This window comes from Tupaia chinensis, unplaced genomic scaffold (assembly GCF_000334495.1).
Source record: "Tupaia chinensis unplaced genomic scaffold, TupChi_1.0 Scaffold146289_1, whole genome shotgun sequence".
Lineage (NCBI taxonomy): Eukaryota > Metazoa > Chordata > Mammalia > Scandentia > Tupaiidae > Tupaia > Tupaia belangeri.
This window is the reverse complement of record NW_006206145.1, coordinates 774,941-796,894: the sequence shown is the minus strand read 5'-3', so window position 1 is coordinate 796,894 and position 21,954 is coordinate 774,941. Positions and strand designations below refer to the sequence as shown.

The following is a 21,954-nucleotide window of genomic DNA, read 5'->3' as shown; positions in this document are numbered from 1 at the left end:
GCAGGGTTTTGTATGGAGAGATCCCTGAGTATTCCAGCCACCAGCGTACCCATGATCTGGTGCTGACACAGGCTGGGACTTCTATCTCTCTCTACCTGGAAGAAATCCATAAATAAACTTCAGATTAAAATGTAAGCATATTGGGTCAAGTAGTTAAGGTGCTGGACTCCTACATAGCTAATTGTGTTTAGAGTCCTGGACCTGATGACTTGAAAATCTTAAGAGATTTTAATTGAATGGATGTGTGGAACTAATTGAGCATGGGTGAGCAGGGGTGGGGGTGTGTATCTCACCAGGTGATTCTAGTACTGGCTATAATTACTGCTATTGCTCTAAATCAGAGTTTCTAAGCCTAATGTGTACATACATCATCTGGGGCTCTTGGTGATTCAGATTTAGTACATCTGAGGTTAGATCTAATCCTCTGCATTTCTAACGTGATCCCAGATGATGCTGATGCCCTTTATCTCAGGTCACTGAACTAGTCAGTCTAAAAAATGTTTTACAAACAGACATAATTATATTAAGGCACTTTGGGGAATCTAACATTTACCCAACTCTTCCATCTTCTAACTGAAAGCTATTGCCTGAAAACAGCAACAATATTTTTAGAAAGTACCCTACAAACTGGAGAAGTTTTCCAAAATAATTTCAGTTAAGAAAGATACAAAAATAATGTTAAAACTGTCATAGGAACTTCAATGTCTCAGAATTCTATGAGAAGATACAAATTTTGAATTAAAAATTGATAGTAGGTGAGACACCCATTGTTGTTATGGGGGGAAAAAAAAAACACAAAAACACTAGAAATTATTTGCTTCTCTTCCCTCAGGACCTTTGTGTGACCACAGATGAAACGTTGTAAGACATTTCTTTTTGCATTCTTGAGGCTTCTGAGAAGTAATAAGAACCTTTATACATGGAGAAATTAGGTAAGTGAAATAACCGCTGGGACTTCAGTTCTAATTTACTCTTGGTAACTCAGCCTTGGATGGGATTCACGGAGCTAAAATTGGTGCTGGTCCTGCTCGAAATTTATATTCTAATTTCACCAAGTAGAAGAATTTGATGTTGAAGTCTGAAGACTCAAATCACTCTACTTCTTCTCATGTCAATTTCTTACTGAGGACCTCTCTCTCTTTTCCCCGTCAAAGAACTGACAGCATTTTTGCAAAAATAGATAGCATTACTATGGAGGGAAAAATAGCAGAAATCAGTGTTGAAACTAACTGAGTGTTGGGTATTGAAACTGATTAAGTATTGGGGATTCAATAAGGGATTGGAGCTGCTACAATTTTGCTGTCCGCTTCAATGGCTACTAGTCACATGTGTGTGTGTTGAGCACTTGAGACATGGCTAGTTTAAATGGAAATGTGAAGTAAATATAAAATATATATTAGATTTCAAAGACTTAGCACGATCAAATTGAAAATTAATACAAAGATGCCAAACAAATAACCCAACATTCCATCTTAAAAAACTGAGAAAAAGCAACTTAACCTAAAATAAGCAGATTGAAAGAAATAACAATAATTAAATAGAAATAAATTTAAAGAGAATAGAAAAATGTTATTAAAAATTTGGTTTTGAGAAATAATAGAGGCTACTAGCAAGTGATCATAGTCTCCCTGCTCCTCCAGAAACGCTCTATCTGGGATCTCCGTGGCTTGCCTGCCCACCATGGCCAACAAGGAAGCAACTTCCGTGGCTTGCCTGCCCACCATGGCCAACATGAAAGCAGTTTTTGATAATGTAGTAAGGAGAACGTGTGATCAATGAGGAATACAAAATATGGAAAAAACACTCCTTTTCTTTATGATTTGGTGATGACCCATGCTCTGGAGTGGCCGAGCCTAACTGTGCAGTGGCTTCCAGATGTAAGTAGACCTGAAGGGAAAGATTCCAGCATTCACTGACTTGTTCTGGGGGACACATAGCTCAGATTAACAAACCCACCTTGTGATAACCAGCCTGCAGCTCCCAAATAATGATGCTTAGTTTGATGCATCACACTATGACAGTGAGGAAGGAGAATTTTGAGGTTTTGGCTCTGTTAGTGGAAAATTGAAATAGAAATCAAGATCAACCATGGAGGAGAGTGAACAGGGCTCGTTATATGCCCCAGAACCCTTGTATCATTGTAACGAAGACTCCATCCAGCGATGTGCTTGTTTTTGACTATACAAAACATCCTTCTAAGCTAGACACTTTTTTTTTTTAAGAGAGAGACAGAGAGATAGAAAGCGAGAAGTCACCCCCCCCAGGGGGGATGGCCACGCTGTAATCCCTTCTCCTCCATACTCCTCTTGGGATCTTGAGACGCACGCACAGGTGCCCAGCATGAGTTTAAGCCACCTGGTCCAGGACTTGAACTGCGGTCGACTACGTGGGAGTCCAGTGACATAGCCATTACGCTAACTGCTGGTCCCAAAGATTATTTAATTTTATTTATTTATTTTTAATTTGCTATAGGGACAGAGGAAGTGAGAAAGTATGCCACCAGGTCCAAGACTCAAACCACGGTCAGCCATGTGGGAGTCCAGTACCTTAACCACCATGCCACCTGCTGGCCCTTAAGCTAGACACTTCTGTAGAGTGCAACCCAGACTTGTGTCACTGTGGACACCAGAAGGAAGGCTATGGACTTTCTTGGAACCTGAATCTCAGTGGGCACTTACTTAGTGCTTCCCATGACCATACTATCTGCCTGTGGGACATCAGTGCCGTTCCAAAGGAAGGAAAATGGTGGATGCAAAAACCATCTGCACAGGGCATACAGCAGAAGTGGGAGACGTTTCCTGGCATCTGCTCCATGAATCTCTGTTTGGTTCAGTTACTGATGATCAGAAACTTATGACATGGGATACTCATTCAAACAATACTTCCAAACCAAGCCACTCAGGTAATGCTCACACTGCTGAAGTGAACTGCCTTTCTTTCAATCCTTAAAGTGAGTTTATTTTGCCACAGGATCAGCTGACAAGACTGTTGCCTTGTAAGATCAGAGAAATCTGAAACTGAAGTTACATTCCTTTGACTCACAGAAGGATGAAATATTCCAGGTTCAGCGGTTGCCTCACAGTGAGACTATTTTGGCTCTCAGTAGTACTGATCACAGACTGAATATCTGCGGTTTAAGTAAAATTGGAGAGGAACAATCCCCAGAAGATGCAGAGGATGAGCCACAAAAGTTGTTGTTTATTCATGGTGGTCACACTCCCAAGGTATCTGATTTCTCCTGGAAACTCAACGAACCTTGGGTGGTTTTTTCTGTACCAGAAAAAAAATATCATGCAAGTGTGGCTGAGATATCTAAGAACATTTCTAATGATGAAGACCCTGAAGAAAGTGTGGATCCAGAAGGACAAGGGCCAAGGTATGTCTGCACTTCTTATGATTTTAAATTCCTCCATTTTTCTGCTAAACATGAGATTGGTTTAACACTGGTTTTGAGACATGTATTAGACTATCCCGCTATGAAACGAATCACCAAAAATACTCTTAGCTCAAACAGTGAGTGTTTTCTCAATATAAATTGGAGGGTTTAATTTAACAAAATCGCAGATTTTTATTTACTTTTCTTCAGGAATTTTCTAGTAACAAACTCAGGTCTAAAGTAGTCATAGAGAGGAGAATATTATCTGTGATTATGTTTGTTCTGATCCTGTATCCCCAAGTTTTTCAGACTCATTTAAATAAATGCTACAGTGAGTAAGGAATAGAGTCAAGTAATGTAGGTGTGTGACTCATAAAGTATAGATACTGCAAGATGACATTCTTACTCAGGAAATATGGGAGATTCAAGCCATAGATTCCTACGCTAAAAACCTTCATAACTGGACTTCTAGGGTACACATTTCCTGGTAAAATAGGCTCCTTGAATTCTTCAGTTAAGAAAACTACATGTTCTTCTTTGTCCATATATATTTGCTTGTTAGTGTATTTCTTGAGCTGTTTTCATATTAATTCTTTCTTTTCTGTGAAATGGGTTTTCTTGCTTTTGTTTTTAAACTTGAGACCACCAAGTTGTAAAGACATTTGTTTTTACCTGACACCTATATCAGTAGACTATCATGTTGAAGAGAATGAGTCAATAGCTTCTATTTGTTTTTTAAATTAAATTAACCCTTGACAAGAGATTTTTTTTTTTTTTTGAGTTAGTCCTAGACCACTAGTCTAATTTCATTTCCATTTTGGGTGACCTCTCTCACCAGCAGGCCTGTTGCTCTCCATAACTGACTATGTAAGTATTTATAGTGAAATAAATTGCTTTTCTACATTAAAAAACAGTTGGTTTTCAAAGGTCAACAAAACTGGCAAAACATTAACTTGAATAACCAAAAAATAAGTAAAATGACTCTAATAAAATCAGGAATGAAAAACAGTAAGTAATTGCTGACTTTATAGACATAAGAAAGATTATAAAGAGTATTGTAAAGGACTGAACGTCAGCAGATTACATAAACTAAATAAAATTGTCAGATTTATAAAGATATATCAATGTTTCAAGGTTGACTGAAAAATTAATAGAAATTTTAAATAATTTTTTAAAAATAGTAACGGTCAGCTTTGTAGCCTAGCAACTAAAAGAATCCAATCCCACATGGCTGACCACAATTCAAATTCCCGGCCCAAATGCTTGAAAAACATGCTGGGTACATGGAAGTTTACAGATTTAAGTCTCTGGAAAGCTCCCTGAGTATCACAGGTGTGTGTGTGTTCATAATCAAGGCTGGCTGACACATGAGTAGATTGCAGCATCAAGACCAAGCAAAGGATGCTGAATCTCTTTTTGAATTTGTTTTTCTCACTCATGGAATATATAAATTAAAAGAAAAACTTTTTAAGAATGTTAAAAAAATTAAATTTGAATTGAAAAACCTACAAATGGAGAGGAACAAAAGTCTCGTTGGTAAATTGTATTGGAAGAATTTGTTGTCCATCTGCAGAGAAATGAAACTGGACCCGTATCTTTCACCATTAACTAGAATTAACTCAAAATGAATCAAGGGCATTAATATAAAGTCTCTAACCACAAAACTACTTGTGGAAAATGTGGGAGGAATTTTGACGACATTATAGTAGGTAAAGATTTCTTAAATAAGATCTCTAGAGCATAGATAATAGTTCCTAAAATAGACAAGCAGAATTACATCAAGCTAAAAGGCTTTCTTGCAGCAAAAGAAATGATAGCCAAAAGGAAAAAGACAACTTTGGAATGGGAGAAAATATTTGTAAATTATTCCTCTGACAAAGAATTGATGTCTAGAATATATAGGGAACACAAACGACTCACCCTTAAAAAAAAGAAATAATCCAATTTAAAAATTGCTGAGTGATTTGAATAAATAACTCTCCTTGGAACACTAGGAAATGGTCAAGTGCCATATGAAAGTAAAAAGTTCATGGTCTTTTGACATAGTGGAAATGTAAATTAAAGCTATAATGAGATACCACTTAACCGCAGTTAGAGTGGTTAGGATAGAAAATATAAATAATGATAAGTGCTGTGGTGAAAAGGGAACTCTCTGCACTATTGGTGTGAATGTATAATTGTTAGAACGTGGAGCCAACTTTGGTGTCCCAATACTGACACTATTGGTGTGAATGTATAATTGTTAGAACATGGAACCAACTTTGGTGTCCAAAAACTGATGACTGTGTTGAAACTGTGGTGGGTGTGTGTGTGTATGTGTGTGTGTATATATATCTGTCTCTACAATGAGTACATGATCCCTATAGCAAAAAAACACTAAAAAATACTAATAAAAAATAAAACCATATACAAATATATCTTATAAACCTAAACCTATATGCAAAAACTACCACCAAAAATACTAACAGAATTTGACACTATAAAAATGATTATATGCTATAAGCAAACAGGATTGAACCTAGGAATACAAGATTCGTGTAAAACACTAAAACACAAAACTAAAACAAAAAACAAACTAGAAAGCACCAAAGAATCAATGTAATGTGATATTTTAATGGAATAGGGGACAAAAATCACATGACCATTTCAATACAGAAATCACTCAACAAAATCCAACACTTTTTATAATAAAAAGAATATAAAGTAATTATTTAAATTGGAAAAACCACTGCTGACATCATTATTGGTGGTGAAAGATTCAAAGATTTCTACTATAGTAAACACAAAGGATTTCGGACTTACTCATTACTTCTGATCAATATTGTGTTGTAGATTCTAGCCAGGGCAATTAGACAAGAATAAGAAATAAAAATTATACAGATTGGAAAGGAAGAAGTAAAGGTCTCTCATTCATGAATGGCATGATTTTGGATATAGAAGTCCTATGAAATTTACAACAAAAGTATTAAGTTAATAAATGAGTTTAATGAGGTTTCAGGATATAAGATTGAAATGGAAAAATCGGTGTGCTTCTACACATTATCAATGACAATCCAAAAATGCAATTAAAATATTCCATTTGTTATAGCATCAAAAAGTACAAAATATGTAGGTGTAAATATAACAAAAGTAAAAAATTTGTACACTAACAATGATTAGATAGTATGAAATAAATTAAACAAGACTCAAACAGACGTACAAGACATGCTGATGCATCTGCAGAATGAAAATTGTTAATGTTCATAGTTACAAAACTGATCTAAACCTTTAATGAAATCTCTATGAAGATCCCAGCTGCCAATGTTTGTTTATTTGATTTGGAAAAAATTGACAAACTGGTCCCCAAATTCATATGTAAAAGAAGGAAATATATGCTAGTCAATTTTTTTCTTTTTTAGAAAAAAGACTTGTACTTTCCAATTTCAAAGTTATATAACCAATCTACAATAACCAATGTGGTAAGTGAATAAACATAAAATAAACATCTATGAAACTGAAGTAGGAGTTCTGAACTACTTATTTTATGATCAGTAGATATTTTTAAATGTATTAATTTATTTCTAGAGACAGAGAGAAGCACCTCTAACAGGGTCTTCACACCACACTCTCACCCCAGTCAGCCTGGATCACAGCAGGCATGTGCACTGTTGGTGTGTACAGGAAAGCCTCAGGATGCAAATCTGGAAACTTGCCATGGAACTTGAGCACCACATAGCAATGTATTGCTTTGCTACCATGGCTGGACTATATTTATTGTCAATTTATTTTTTAAGTTAATTCTTTTATTTCTTCATGAGCGAGAAAGAGAAAGAGAAAAGAGAGCAAGCAAGTGAGAAAAAGGAATCCCCAACAGGATCTTCATGTTGAAGTCTGCCCCAAGACTCAGTCAGCTTTGAGCATGACCAACTGCCCGGTGGGCTTAGGGTGGTCCTAGAATGTGAACCCAGGACCTTCCCCATGTGCATCCAGTTGTATTACCACTGTACCATGTGGTCAGTTGATTTTTTGACAAGCGTTGCAAGACAATTCATTTTGGAAAATGCAGTGCTATCTACAAATGGTGCTGAAGCAACAGGATACTTACATGTAATACTAAGTTGGACCTCTCATCTTATATGAAAATTAATGAAATACATCATGGACATAGAGAAATATGGCATGATAAAAATGAAAAACTTTAGTGCTTCAATATACACTATCAAGAAACTGAAAGACAACAACATATGAAATGAGAGAAAATATTTATTTGTAAACTATATATGTGACAAGCATTCAGTAACCTAGTAATCATAATATATAAAGAATACTATAGAGAACAGCAGATGGTGTAGTGGTTACATTGCTAGACTCCCACATAACCGACTGTGGTTGGAATCATCCCAAACCCAGTGACTTCAAAATCAGACCAGGTGCATGTACATGTATGCCTAAAATCCCAGGAGGAAAATGGAGGAGAGGGGAACTGCAGCATGGCCGTTCCCCTGGGGAGTGATTTTTCACTTTCCCTCTCACTGTCTCTGTTTCTCTTCTCTCCACCTACTCCAAGTGCACATGCCCTGAGGCAAAAACCTCTTGGAAAAAAGAAAAGATTACTATAATGCAACAACTCAAAGACAAATAACCTGGGATGGCCCAGTGGCCTAGCAAGAAAGGGAGCCAGATTCCACATAGCCAACTATGTAGTTTGAATCTTGGCCCTGGTGGCCTTTAAAGCATTCTGGGTGCATATGCATATGTGCCCCAAATTCCAACAGAATAAAAAATTAAAGAAAATAGATTAATTATGGTGTGATCACACTCCATTGGGGGAAACTCATTGTTTTGCTCGTTCTCTCTCTCTGATGAGCACACACACTCTTTGGCAAATAATAATAATAATAATAATACAACCTGGTTTGAAAACCAGACTAAGAATTTTATTAGAAATTTTTCCCAACTCTCAGATGAAAACATCATCAGTTAGTTAAAAACATTGTTAGGGAAGCAAAAATACAATGTGATATTTCCATACACATGAAACATACTTAAATAACTGAAAAAATAATACCAGAAGACAGAAAATAACAAGGATTGGTAATGATGTAGAGAAACTGAAGCTCCTTACTATGCTGATAAAAATATAAAATGGTGCAATCTTTTCAGAATTAAAGTTTGGTAATATACCATAGGACCCATCAATTATAATACTACATGTATACTAAATAAGCTTAAATTACAAATATAAAGTTTATTAAAAATTAATCATCCATTTTTAAGTTTTATTACACAATATTTATTATAGGTATATACACACACACACACAAAGAATAAACCACTACAATATAGACTTCCATGAACACAACTGAAATATTACCAACAGGGTTGCCTTCACCTAGGTGTTTCTTCAGCATCTATCATCTTTATAATAAATTAATGTTTCATAATCTTTTTGTTTGATTTTTAAGACCTTCATTATAAATTTTATCTCTAAAAATATGTCATGATTATTCAGAAGCAATTTCTCTCAAAGGCAGCGAGAGTTCACCAAGATGCCCAATGATGCTTCCGTTGAACAGGAAGTTTTACTGGGTGGTCACTACTTGGATGCTCACCTGTCAGTTAAACCAATAAAAAATAAACAAACAAACTACTGAGATTACAGTTTGGGTTTTTTTACTTTATTTTAAATATTGATAGAAGATGAAGTTGATCTTAAAAACATCAGAGAAAGATTTCGAATATATGGAAACTAAAGAATCTTGTTGGTTCTGTCTGGAGACGGCTACATCCAGTGGTAAAAGTTCAAGGAAAAGTTCAACAACCAAACACTAGCAGAACTGCCAAAAAGCCACAAGTCTAAAGAGGAAATATTTGGCTTGTCTCACAAGGTAAAGATCTCCAAAATACTAAAGTACTTACTAAGAAAAAAGGAGGTATTTAATGAGTGGAAGCAAGAGCTAAAAATGACAACTAAATTGTATGTATAATTGCAAATATGACTACCTTAGTAGCTAACTATATTTTCTTCTGTGAATTTATAGAAATCAATTTTCTCTCTTTATTCTTCATGTAATTTTCCCTTAATATTCCATAAAAAGTATGCTTATCGTAGTTAACTGTACTTTTTCCCCCATTATGTTAAGGTGGAATAGAAAATAAATTGCAAAGGAATGGCATTATCTAGAGATGATAAGGGAGTCCCTTTGGAGGAGGAAGTGTGTTTCTGTTTCCATGATGGGCTTATCTTACATCAGGCACATTGTTTGAAGGTGGAAATATGTATAGAAGGTTAGTAAGAATGCTCTAATCTAAAAGTAAAGGTAATGCTTTTACTTAGTATCCATTTCAAGTGAAATTGACATGATTTTAAAAATGTTGTTTCCCATTCACCTACAAACTAAAGTTTCATCTACATGAAAGTCAGCTTTTTTTTTTTTTGTCTTTTTTTGGAGAGGTTTTCGATATAGTGCGTGTGCGCTCCTTGCCAGAAAGACAGAGACAGAGAGACAGAAAGCGAGAAATCACCCCCCAGGGGGGATGACCATGCCGCAATCCCTTCTCCTCCATTCTCCTCTCAGGATCTTGGGTACGCACTCACACGCACCTAGCATGAGTTTAAGCCACCAGGTCCAGTACTTGAACCGTGGTCGACTACAAGGGAGTCCAGCAACATAGTCATTACGCTAACTGCTGGTCCCCCAACTTTCTTAATTTAATTTGTGTAATATATGGAAAAACAAAAGGAAGGTGGGAGTTCCTCTTTCCTGCTGCTTTAAGCTGTATTAATGCTGAAAATCTGAAGAGATACTGAAATTTTCTACAAGTTTTCTTTTTTTTTTTCTTCACTATCTTCATGGTTGTCCAGAGAAAGTTGACATGAAAGTGACCATTACTTTTTCTCTGATCTCCGTGACTTTTGGACTCATCTGTTCTACTTGCTCCTAAGTGTCTCCCTTTTTTGACTGCGCTAGTGGTAAGAGTGATTCTGGTAGACCAGTTAAATCATTTATTTTATAGGACACATTCCTAAAGGCCCTTCTAATATCTGTTTCCCTATCCTTTGAATATTTGATTACTTCATTTTCTACCTTAAATTTGTTAAAGCTAAAATCAGAATGCTTTCTTTTTTCTAAAACTGAAATCTACATGTTTGATAAGTCACTTTTTAATTTATGTAGGGTAATATATATATATATCTTAAGGCATTAGGAATTTTATAAATATAACTTTATGTTGCATTCAATTATTTGTACTAGAATTAGTTGAACAATAAACTGAATATATGTACATTATACTATCATTTTCAGAAGTTTTTAATGGTTAAAAAAAATAACTTTTTTTTTTGGAGAGGTTTTTGCTATAGGGCTCATGCGCTTTCCAGAAAGACAGAGAGAAACAGAGAGACAGAAAGTGAGTAATCACCCCCTGCGGGGATGGCCACACCACAATCGCTTCTCTTCCATTCCCCATTCCCCGCTCGGGATCTTGGGCACATGTGCACATGCACTTGGTGTGACTTTAAGCCACTGGGTCCGGACTCAAACCATGGTCGACTACATGGGAGTCAGCAACATAACCAATACTCTAACTTCTGGTCCCTAAAAAAATAACTTTAAAAGCCTTTAATAAACTTAAGAAAAGGAAACATTCTAAGTAAATAATAAAAACAGCAAGAAGATATTTTAAATTCACAGACTTTTACATGGATAAGAAGCAACAAGAGAGATGAAAACTTTCTTTTTGCCTTTCCTTTATCTAACAGTAAAAGAGTGAATTTATCAAGAGAAAATACAACAGGGATAACTGTATGCTTCTGCACTTGGATTTGTTTTTTAAATTACAAAAATCATAAGTGGTTAGAAAAATTCCATTTTTCAGAACCAGCAGATGGCGTAATGGCTATGTCTCTTGACTCCCATGCAATCGACCACGGTTCAAGTCCCAGACCCGTGGCTGAAACTCATGGCGTGCCTCATGGTGGGCATGTGTGCATGCATGCCAAAGATCCCAAGAGGAGAATGGAGGATAAGGGATTGTCGCATGGCCATGCCTCCTGGCAGGGGGGGTGATTTCTCACTTTCTGTCTCTCCGTCTCTCTCTGTCTTCCTGGCAAACGCATGTGCCCTATAGCAAAAACCTCTCCAAAAGAAAAAAAAAAAAGCCATTTTTCAAAGAGTCATATGGTTTCAACTGAGAGCAAGTGAATATAATCTGATATCAGTGCCTAATACTAATATTACTTAGGACTGAAAACAAGAGAAATAATCTATAGAATGTGAGTTAGAATTGTTTCTTGATTTCTGTCTTGAATTAAGATGACTGTAAAATAAACATTCTGTGAGGCATCCATGGATCTTTGTAGAAAACACTTGTGAGAGGGACTTTGAGAGTGAAATTCAGAAATGCTAGAGACCACTCAAGAATGAAGCATGATATGAACTTGCTTTAAATAGTGTCTATCCATTTGTGCCTTTCAATTCAATGTCTTCAGCTCTGATCTCTCAACTCACTCTCTGCTCAGAGGCAGCTTGACTAGGACACATCCAAAACTAAACAGTTGATTTCTTTCTTCAGGTCTGCTTTTTCTAAATCTTCACCCATCTCAGTACACAGAAATTTTATTATACAATGTGTCCGTCCTAGGATCCACGCAGTAGTGTAGAAGTAAGGAAACTGAACCTGCTAGGGAAAGCAACGGGTTCCTGTTCTGCCACCTCCCATGAATGTGAGACTTGAGCAAACCTAACCACAAACCAGGCTGGAAAAGACCAAGGATTATTCATTTTATGAGACTCCTATTGTGGGTGCCTGTCCCTCTGCCTCTCTCTGTCTCTCTCTTTGGTTGAAGAAATAAAAATGCCTTAAATATATTTGCTCATTCTAAATACTGAAATCAAAGTTGATTCCTTCTTTTCTTTTCTTTTTTCTTTTTAAATTTTTTTAGAGAAAGAGAGAGAGATTTTTGCTATAGTACATGTGTGCTCACCAGAGAGATAGAAATGAAGAAATCACCCACCGGGGAGGATTGCCACACCACTATCACTTCTCCTCCTTTCTCCTCTCAGGATTTTGGGCTTGATACACATGTACCCTGCATGAGTTTTAAGTTGCTGGGGTTGGGACTTGAACCATGGTTGACCACATGGAAGTCCAGCAATGTAACCATTATGCCATCTGCTGGTCCCTCTTCTTTCTTGTATATGCTATATTCCCCCTGAATCTTGTTTGTTCTACATTCAGAATATACTGAGAATCGGAACTTGTATGGACATCTTCACCTTGATCTCTCTGGGTCACAGAGCTATCATCTCTCCCCTGCTCCCCTGTGCTGTGGCAGTGTTCTTGGATTCTTCCATAGGCTTTTACTCATGTGCCCATCCATTTCTTTGTGCAGAATCCAGACTTTCCCCACAACGTAAATTATATTACATAAATTATATTATCAAAGACTTTCCATGGCTTCCTACATTGTAAATAAAGTGAAAATCTATCATGACCTACAAGCTATGCTATATATCAGCTATTCAGTTACTCTACTATCTTATCCTCTACTCCTCTGCTTCTTTCTTATTCACATCTCTCTTCATTATTAGTCTTTTTGGTAGTGTTTTTATTTCAACAAACATGTTCTTTCTACCTTAGGCACTGACTACAACACTCTTCCCAAAGAAAATGTTGGTGCTTTTTCTCTCACTTCAGGTATCTTGTCAAATATCATTTCATGAGAGAGGAATTTCCTAAGTATTCTATATAAATGAAGTTTCCCATCCTTGTCCTTCTTTATCGAACATTATGACCTGATATTTCATGTGTTTATTTTTCAGGTAAAAAATTCTATGACAGAAAGGACTTTGATTCTGTTTGTTTAACTGCCAGATGCATGTTAGACATGGAGTCAATATTTATCAAATGAATAAATATAAACAGAAAAAGAAATCAGTAATGAAGAGAACAATTTAGCACATAACTAAGATACATGAGTAGATTAAGCCCTGTGGGAAGATAAAACCAACAAGTGATGGTGAAATAACACAGCATGGGGCCAATCACGATTGCACAGTGACTGTGTGCTGCTCTGCAAAGCTGGCTCATGTGGAAAATTGTGGTTTGGTGTACAGGTCAGCCTGTACAAACCAGATATGTGCACAAACCTGCCTGTGATCCTGGCAGCTGGGAAGACAGGAAGATTGCAGAATGAGATCCTGTTGAGAATGCCTCTCTCCCTCTCTCTCTGTCATGGAAAAAGAAATAATTAAACTTTAACTAACTAACTTAACAGTATAATTAGGGGCCAGAATGTGGTATAAGAATCTTTATGAAGTTCAGAAAGCCCATTTCACAAACTGTAGATATACTTTGGTGTATGTTCCAGATTTTGTGTGTGTGTGTGTGTGTGTGTGTGTGTGTGTCCATAAGTTTTCTTCCTTTAGTTTCCTATTGCTGATGATTTTGAGTTCAGCAAATTTTGAGCACAAAAGCTTTATATTATTTCAATAATGCTAACTCTGTGACTCTGTATTAGTTACAATACCAGAGGCTGAGTGATGAATAAGACATACAACTGACTTCAAGAAACTTACGAATTAAGTAATGATGGTGTTGGTGGTGCTGGTGAGTGGGAGATAAAATGCAGCAGGCCTCTTTGGAGGAGTGATTGTATTGCTAAAAACAACTTTGTGCACTAGAGAATAATGACATCCCCTTGTGCCTTTCTTAGTGCTAAAAATGCTATCGTATTCATGATTTTATTGGGGAAGAACTTCTCCCACTAAAAACCAGACACAGGACATCAAATGCTGCATGATTTCACTTGTATATGGTGTATTAGTCAAAGTTCTCTAGGGAGACAGATCAAACTGGTTTATATAGATATATATAAGAGGATTACTGTTGGAATCAGTTTTCACATCTTGGCAGCTAAGAAGTCCCACAATTGGCCATCTGCAATCTGAGATCCTGGGATTCTGGTAGTGCTGGTATGTCCAAATTGAAAGGCCTCAGAGACTGGGAAGCTGATGATGTAACTCACAGTCTCAGGCTGAAAGCCTGAGAACCTGGTAAGTCCCAGATACAAGCCTTGAATGCTGATGTCTGAGACAACAGAAGATGGCTATTTTACTCTGTCTCCATCCATCTGTCTCCATCCGTCTTCTATTACTGGCTTTCTCCCAGGAATAGTGCCCATGTTGTTTGTGTCATGCCGAACCAAATTGAGATCGGAACTTTCACATCTACTGTACTTAGACTTTTTTGTTAATCCCTTTCAGAAACACTTCCACAGACACAGCCAGAATAGTGCTTTTATTAAAAAAAAAAAAAACTACTTAGTCCAGCCAAGGTGAAACCCACAGACACAGCCAGAATAGTGCTTTTATTAAAAAAAAAAAAAAACTACTTAGTCCAGTCAAGGTGACACCCAAAAGTAAACCATGACATGTACAATCTAAAAAACATAAACTCGAAGGTGAAAATAGTCATTAAGGACTGGGAAAGGGGGTCGAGGGGTGGGAAAAATGATCTCCAAAGGATAGAAAATGTGGCTAACATAAAATTATGTTTAAGATATATATTATTATTCATTTTAGTAACTATAGTTAATAACAATGTGTTGTTTTCTTTAAAATTGCTAAGAGAATAGATTTTAAATGTTCTCACCATGAAAATTAAGTATATAAGGTAATATACATACTATTTAGTTCAATAGACCAATCCCACAATGTACACATATTCAAAATATCATATTTTACTTGACAAGTACAATTTTTATTTGCCAATTTAAAAAGATATTTTAAAAACAAAAATGAATAAAACTGTTACAAGGATTGGTGCCAGAGCAGTTGTGTAATACAATCTGATATCTACTTACGGTGAGTAATTACACAACCTTCAACCTTTTCAATAAAGCATAAATATATTTATTCCCAAAATAGGCAAGAATTTTTCACATTGAGTGATTCAAATATATATATTTTTGAATTGTTCCAATAGAATCTATAATGTCTAAGTCAAAGAGGAAAATAAGAATAAGGTCTAATTAGGTAATTATCCTCACATCCAAAAATTTTGAAGGAAATAATAATTCATCTGGTCCTAATGCTAGTGCTTAAGAATAGTATGGGGCTCAGGGTCAGCAAGTGGCATAGTGGTTACATCGCTAAACTCTCACATGACTGACCATGTTTTGAGTCCTGGACCCAGTGGCTTAAAAATCAGGCTGGGTATATATGTGTGCTTGCCCAAAATCCTGAGAGGAGAATGGAAGACAAACGATTGTGGCATGGCCATTTCCCCTGGTGGATGATTTCTCATTTTCCCTCTCTCTCTCTCTCTGTCTGGTGAGCACACTTGCTCTAAGACAAAACTTCTAAAAATAAGAATAGTATGGGGCCAATCTTGGCATGATGTTAAGGCAGCTGGTTCCTACATGGCCAACTGCACAGTTCAATCCCCAGATCCAGCAGCTTGAAAACACTCCCAGCGGGGTCAACAGTTGGCATAATGGCTATGTAACTGGACTCCCATGTAGTCGACTGAGGTTTGAGTCCTGGACCCAGTGGCTTAAACTCATGTCGGGTGTGTGTGCATGTATGCCCAAGATCCCGAGGGGAGAATGGAGGAGAAGGGATTGTGGTGTGGCCATCCCCTCCCACCCCCCCACCCCCACACACACACGGGGTGGTTTTTCACTTTCTGTGTCTCTGTCTCTCTCTGTATTTCTGGCAAGTGCATGCACCCTATAGCAAAAAACTCTCAGAAAACACTCCAGGCATGTGAAAGTTCATGCCCCAAATTCTGAAAGGAGGGAGAAATGGAAAAAAAAAGAGATTGTGGAGTGACCGTGCCCCATGGTTGTGATCTCTCTCTCATTCTGTCTCTTCCTGCTTACACACATGCTTTCTGGCAGTATGAAAAATTGAGAGAGAGAGAGAGAGAGAAGAAAGAAAGAAAAAAATTATAAATCTTAATGATCTTTCACATTTTTATGAGCTTCTATAGTTTGAAAAATGCTTTTCACATATACTATCTTGTTAATTTTCATAATGATGCAGGTAAAAATTAAAGGTGACAATTTTATCATTACTGACCATCCCATTAGAAAATCTATTTTCAGGTGTAGACTAAATAAATGAAAAACTTTAAATTGTTCTTTTCAGAGTATAGAAAACCTGCTGTCCAGGTTAAGGATTTCCCTAAAACTAGTGGGTTACTTCTATCACCTTTGAATGTTACTGGACTTATCATATACATTAATATTATTTTAATTTAGTTAACAAATAATGCTCTCAGGAGAATGGAATGAAATTGGCACTTTACATTATCATATATGGGGAGTTGTAGATCAGCAAGCAAATATTGACTTCTTAGCTACATGAAGAAAATGAGCTTTGTGACAAGCAAGAAACCTAAATGTCTTTGCATTTTGCTGTTTTTCCTGTTTATCATATGAAGAATAGCAGAAAATTGTATACTCGTATTCTGAAATTTTAATGGCAGAATTAAATGATTTTCCTTAAGAAATCAGTTCAGAAGAAATGTAGGAAGCAGTCATTTACAACATCTAAAAAGTTTTTAAAATAAGCCCACTGTGTCAATTTTCTGAAATGTATACTGTTAGCAATCCTATGATCCCTTTTATATCTTTGACATATTGAGTATTTTTGAGTCAGCAGTATATTAAGCTCAGATAAAGAGAATATTCACAGAACCAATTTGCTACGGGTTTTTGTTTTCTTTTTTTTTTTTTACCCTCTTTTAAACTAGACTTGTATTGGTGCATTTATCTTTAAAAGGTCTTAATTTGGTTCTCTTTCCCATTTTTTTGTGATAAAACACATACACACAGCATTAAATTTACCATCTCAATCATTTTTTTTTTAAGTAGACAGTTCAGGAGTCTTAAATATATTTATATTGTTATGCAACAGATGTCTAGAACTTTTTTATTTTGCAAAACCAAAATACTATACTCATTAAACACTAATTTCTCTTTCTCCTTCCTCTATCCCTTGGTAACACTAGATACTATATATGAATGAAATCACACATTAGTCCTTTGACGATTGCTCATTTCACTTAGTGTAATGTGCTCGAGGTTTCTCCATGTGGTAGCATGTGTCAGGGCATCTGTCTTTTTCAGGCTGTAAACTAAACCAATTTATGTACATGCCACTTTTAATCCATTCATCTATCACTGTACTTTTGGGCTGCTTCTGTTTCTTCGTACTGTGACTAATGATGCAATGAATATAGATGTGTAATGATTCTGCTTTGAATTATTTTGGATACAGATGCAGAGTGTGATTGCTGAATCAAATGATAATTGTATTTTTAATTTTTAAAGCAAACTCTATAGTGTTGTTTTTTTTAATTTTTGGTTTTTTTTTAATAATGGATGTAGCATTTTTCATTTCTACCAGCATGCACAGGAGTTCCAACTTCTTTACATCTTGCCAAAATTTGCTATTTTCTGTTTTTTTTAATGTGGTTACTCTGAGTGTGAGACAATATCTCATTGTGGTTTTGATTTAAATGTCTTACAATTCATGATGTTGAGCATCTTTAAATATATTTGTTAGCCATTCATAGATCATCTTTGGAGAGTTATCTTTTTTAAGTCCTTTGTCCATATTTAATAATTAAGTTGTTTCTCTGTTTCTGATATTGTTGAGTTAATAGAAGCTCCTTATAGATCATGGATATTGACCCCTTATTAAATATACAACTTCCAAATATTTTCTTACATTCTGTATGGTGCCTTTTCACTGTGTTGATTATTTTCTTTGATGAAAATTTGGGGTTTGAAGTAGTCTCATTGGTCTATGTTTTTGTGTCCTGTGTTTCAATGCCATATTCAATAAGTCATTGCCAAATTCAATGTTCTGAAATACTTACACTTGGTTTTCCTTTAGAAGACTTTACCATTTTAGCTCTTAGGTTTAGAGCTAAATAATTTGCATTACTTTTTAAAACATATATGTTGTCAGGGCCTAATTTTACTCATATTGCATGTGAATATCCAATTTCCCAGCACCATTTGTTATAGACACTGTGTCCTTTCTCCATTGTGTATTCTTGACACTCTTTTCAAAAAATCATTCAGCCCTGTATGCAAGGTCTTATTTATTTTTTATTTCCATTCTGTTCCATTTGGTATATATATATATATATATAGTGTGAAGAAATCAGTAAATGTGAGACCTCCAACTCTGTTCTTTTTCAAGATTATTTTTCCTATTTGAGATCTCTTGGAATTCTGATTTTTTTTTCCAAAATAGGAAAAAAAAATCCTTTGGGTTTTGGTAGGGATTATACTGAGTCTTAGATTACTTTGGGTAGTATAGATACATTAGCAATATTAAGTCTTCCAATTCACAAGCATGAGGCTGAATGTATTTTTATACTCTACTTTTCTGTGACTGTGCCCTTAAATGTTGAATTTCAAACATAGGCTGTGTTATGTAGAACCCTTTAAAAATAAAATCTAACTTGGTCTAGCCCCATGGCCTGGTGATTAAAGGAGCCAGATCCCACATGGCCAACCATAGTTTAAGTCCTGTCTCCAGAGGCTTGAAAAAAATATGCTGAGCACATGTGTGTGCCTACCTCAAATCCCAACAGGATGGGAGAAATGGAGAAACGATTTCAGCATGACCATGCCCACTAGGGAGTGTTTTTTTCCTTTCTCTCTCTGAGTCTCTGTGATGAGTCACATGCCCTCCAACAATCAAAAATAAAAATAAAATAAAGTAAAATAAAATAAAATAAAATTTAACTTGATTATGAAACCAAAGATTTGTGGAATCAGGCCACTTCCGAGATGGAGAGGATCTTGGCCACACCTCTCATTTGGCACAATGGTGAAAACAGCTGTTATACTTCTATATAATGAAATAAACTTACCACAAATGCAATGGCTGATATTTCACAGGCTCTCTAGGGCAGAATTCAAAGCACAGGTGTAGTGAATGCTTATAATGGTTTGTTGCCTCAGGCTCCATTTTAAGTGCAGGTTTAGCTTTTTAGAGCCAGAAACAGGGCTTAGTTGTCATTACAGTTTCTAGTTCCACACCACACCCCAATGACTCAAGTTGGTGGCCAGAGATAAGAACTTAGAGGCATCTCTTTGTCCTAGCAGACTGGGCTCCCAGCTTTTTTGCAGCATCCTTTAAATGGACTATTCATCAGTGAACTTTCAGTGATCCACAGCGTATTCTCTTTTTTCAGCTGCTAGCTGCTATGTTCTCTTCTCTCTTCCTGCCTGTGTTCCCTGATCTCCATGTTTGTGGCCTCCAGAAGTGCTGAGTAGCACCAACTACTCTGACCAACAACTCCTCTCCCCACCTCGAGCCTGTAAGTACTAAAAACTTTTAAACTCCTTTTTACATTGAGCTTTTTAGCTTATACATTGAAGTCATGCTTGCAATTATACCCTTGAGGTTGAAACTGCCTTGAAGGGACCTACGCAGGTGGATTCCTTGCTGGTGCTCTTTTTCCAGGACTCTTGTGGTTGCAGAAAACAGAAGCTATTCACTAAGTTGAGAAAGAAACTCAGTCTCATTCAAAATAACAGGCTGGCTGGAATCTTTGCTTATATCTACAAAGCTAAAATAAATGATTTTGCTGGGCTATAATTTTACCTGATATTCTTCCAAGCCTACTAGATTGTAATAGATTCCAGGACTTTGGAGTTGTAGAGATGCTTAGCTGTTTGAGACACCTACCATTCCCTGCTGCAGCTGGCTTATACAAAGCCAGTAGGCCATATCCTGTTGCTGTCTCTTACCAGTAGGCCCTTTTTCTAAAGGGTTCACCTGACTAGTCTTACCCACCTACATTATCTACCCAATAATTAACTGTAAGTTCATCGTTTGCTCAAATCAGAAAATGTGTATAGGATGTGTTGGCTCCATTGTGTTAGAGAGTTACATTTCTGGTCTCGATTACAGAAAAGCCTAATTGGAATAATAAAATTTACGCAAGGCCTAGAATGTAAAATAATTTTTCTATTTCTCTGTGTCTAAGGTAGGTTAAAACTCACCCTTTTGATGCATACTAGGATTTTGTTAATATAAGTACAGATACAAGCTAATTAGGAAGTAATTTTCTGGTGGATAACATCCTTCATTTCTAGAAGTTTCACCTTTTAAGAAGTCCCACCTTTTGGGTCATAACATTGGAAGTAAGAATTTTCAGTAGATATAGTAGTAAAACTTCAGTGATTTAGACTTTTTAATATGTTATAACTTTTGATGTACCAAATTTAAATAAAGTTTTGTTTTTTAATCAATGAAACAGTTCAAGTCTCTGATCATTTCTGTACATGTTCAAATCACTCTGTGCCTCTAAAGAGAACAGTTTTTTGGGGGGATGAAATGAGATTCATGTTTTAACAATTAAAAAAATTGGGGGAAATGTAAAAATCAAATAGTATTTACAACTGGGAATAATGTTATCTGAGTCTTTTTAAAGATAGCACTGATTTTTAATCATCTGGGAATCCAAATAGACTTATTTTATAGTCTTCAGTGAGTGCTCAGGCCTTGTTCTCAAGAGTCCTGGGTTTAGGTGAACCTACTTCTATGACCATCTTTATCCTTTATACTCAAAGTGTGTTGTGGGCACAAAAATCACCCAAAGCTTGTTATATATGGAAGACTTCTTGCTCATCTCAGGCCTACTAATCATTTCTAAAATTTATAGGTATCCCAATATGATACAGAACATATTTGAAGTTGAGAATCAATGACCTATAATTTTGGTTGTCACTTCACTCCTTTGATATACTTTTTAAAATTTCTTTCTTTCTTTCTTCTTTCTTGCAAGACCGAAAGCAAAAGAGAGAAACATCAGCATGGTCTCAATACTACCATCTATACCTGGGCTTCAGCCAGCCCCAGATCATAAGTGTGCATGTGCTCAGTATATTCAGGGTCCTTTACAGACTTGAACTGGCAGCCTTCCCATGAGGTGTTAACTCACAGTCCATCATATTTTACTGTCATGCAGCACTTCACTCCTTTGCAAATCTCAGACTAGATCATTTGTATAGAGTCTTGGTTCTATGGATCTGCTATAGCAAATTATTTGAAAAGCTTGAGAAAATACATATTCCAAGGCAAGACCTCTAGAGATCTCAATTTTCCCACCTTTATGGCAAGACATAGAATATGTCATTTTGAACAATTTCCTCAGATGATTCTGATGAGCAAACCAGTTTGGGGGATATTGAGCATGATGATGTCTATGGTCATTTCCAGCTGAAAAATTTACAGTTTCATGGTTATATGAACTAATAGTTATTTGAATATTCTTTTTTATTTTTATTTTTTGGAGAGGTTTTCGCTATAGGGCACGTGTGCTCGCCAGAAAGACAGACAGAGACAGAGAGATAGAAAGCGAGAAATCACCCCCCGGGGAGATGGCCACACCATAATTCCTTCTCCTCCATTCTTCTCTCAGGATCTTGGGCACGCACACACACACGCCTGGCGTGAGTTTAAGCCACTGGGTCCAGGACTTGAACCACGGTCGACTACGTGGAAGTCTAGTGACATAGCCATTATGCTAACTGCTGGTCCCTTGAATATTTGTTTTTTAAG

At 36.3% G+C, this 21,954-nt stretch overlaps 1 pseudogene; it reads left to right on the top strand.

Moving 5' to 3' along the window:
• The first annotated feature begins 1,722 nt into the window (after window positions 1-1,722).
• On the top strand, window positions 1,723-21,648 carry LOC102475665 (histone-binding protein RBBP4-like; annotated as a pseudogene).
• Window positions 21,649-21,954: the final 306 nt, after the last annotated feature.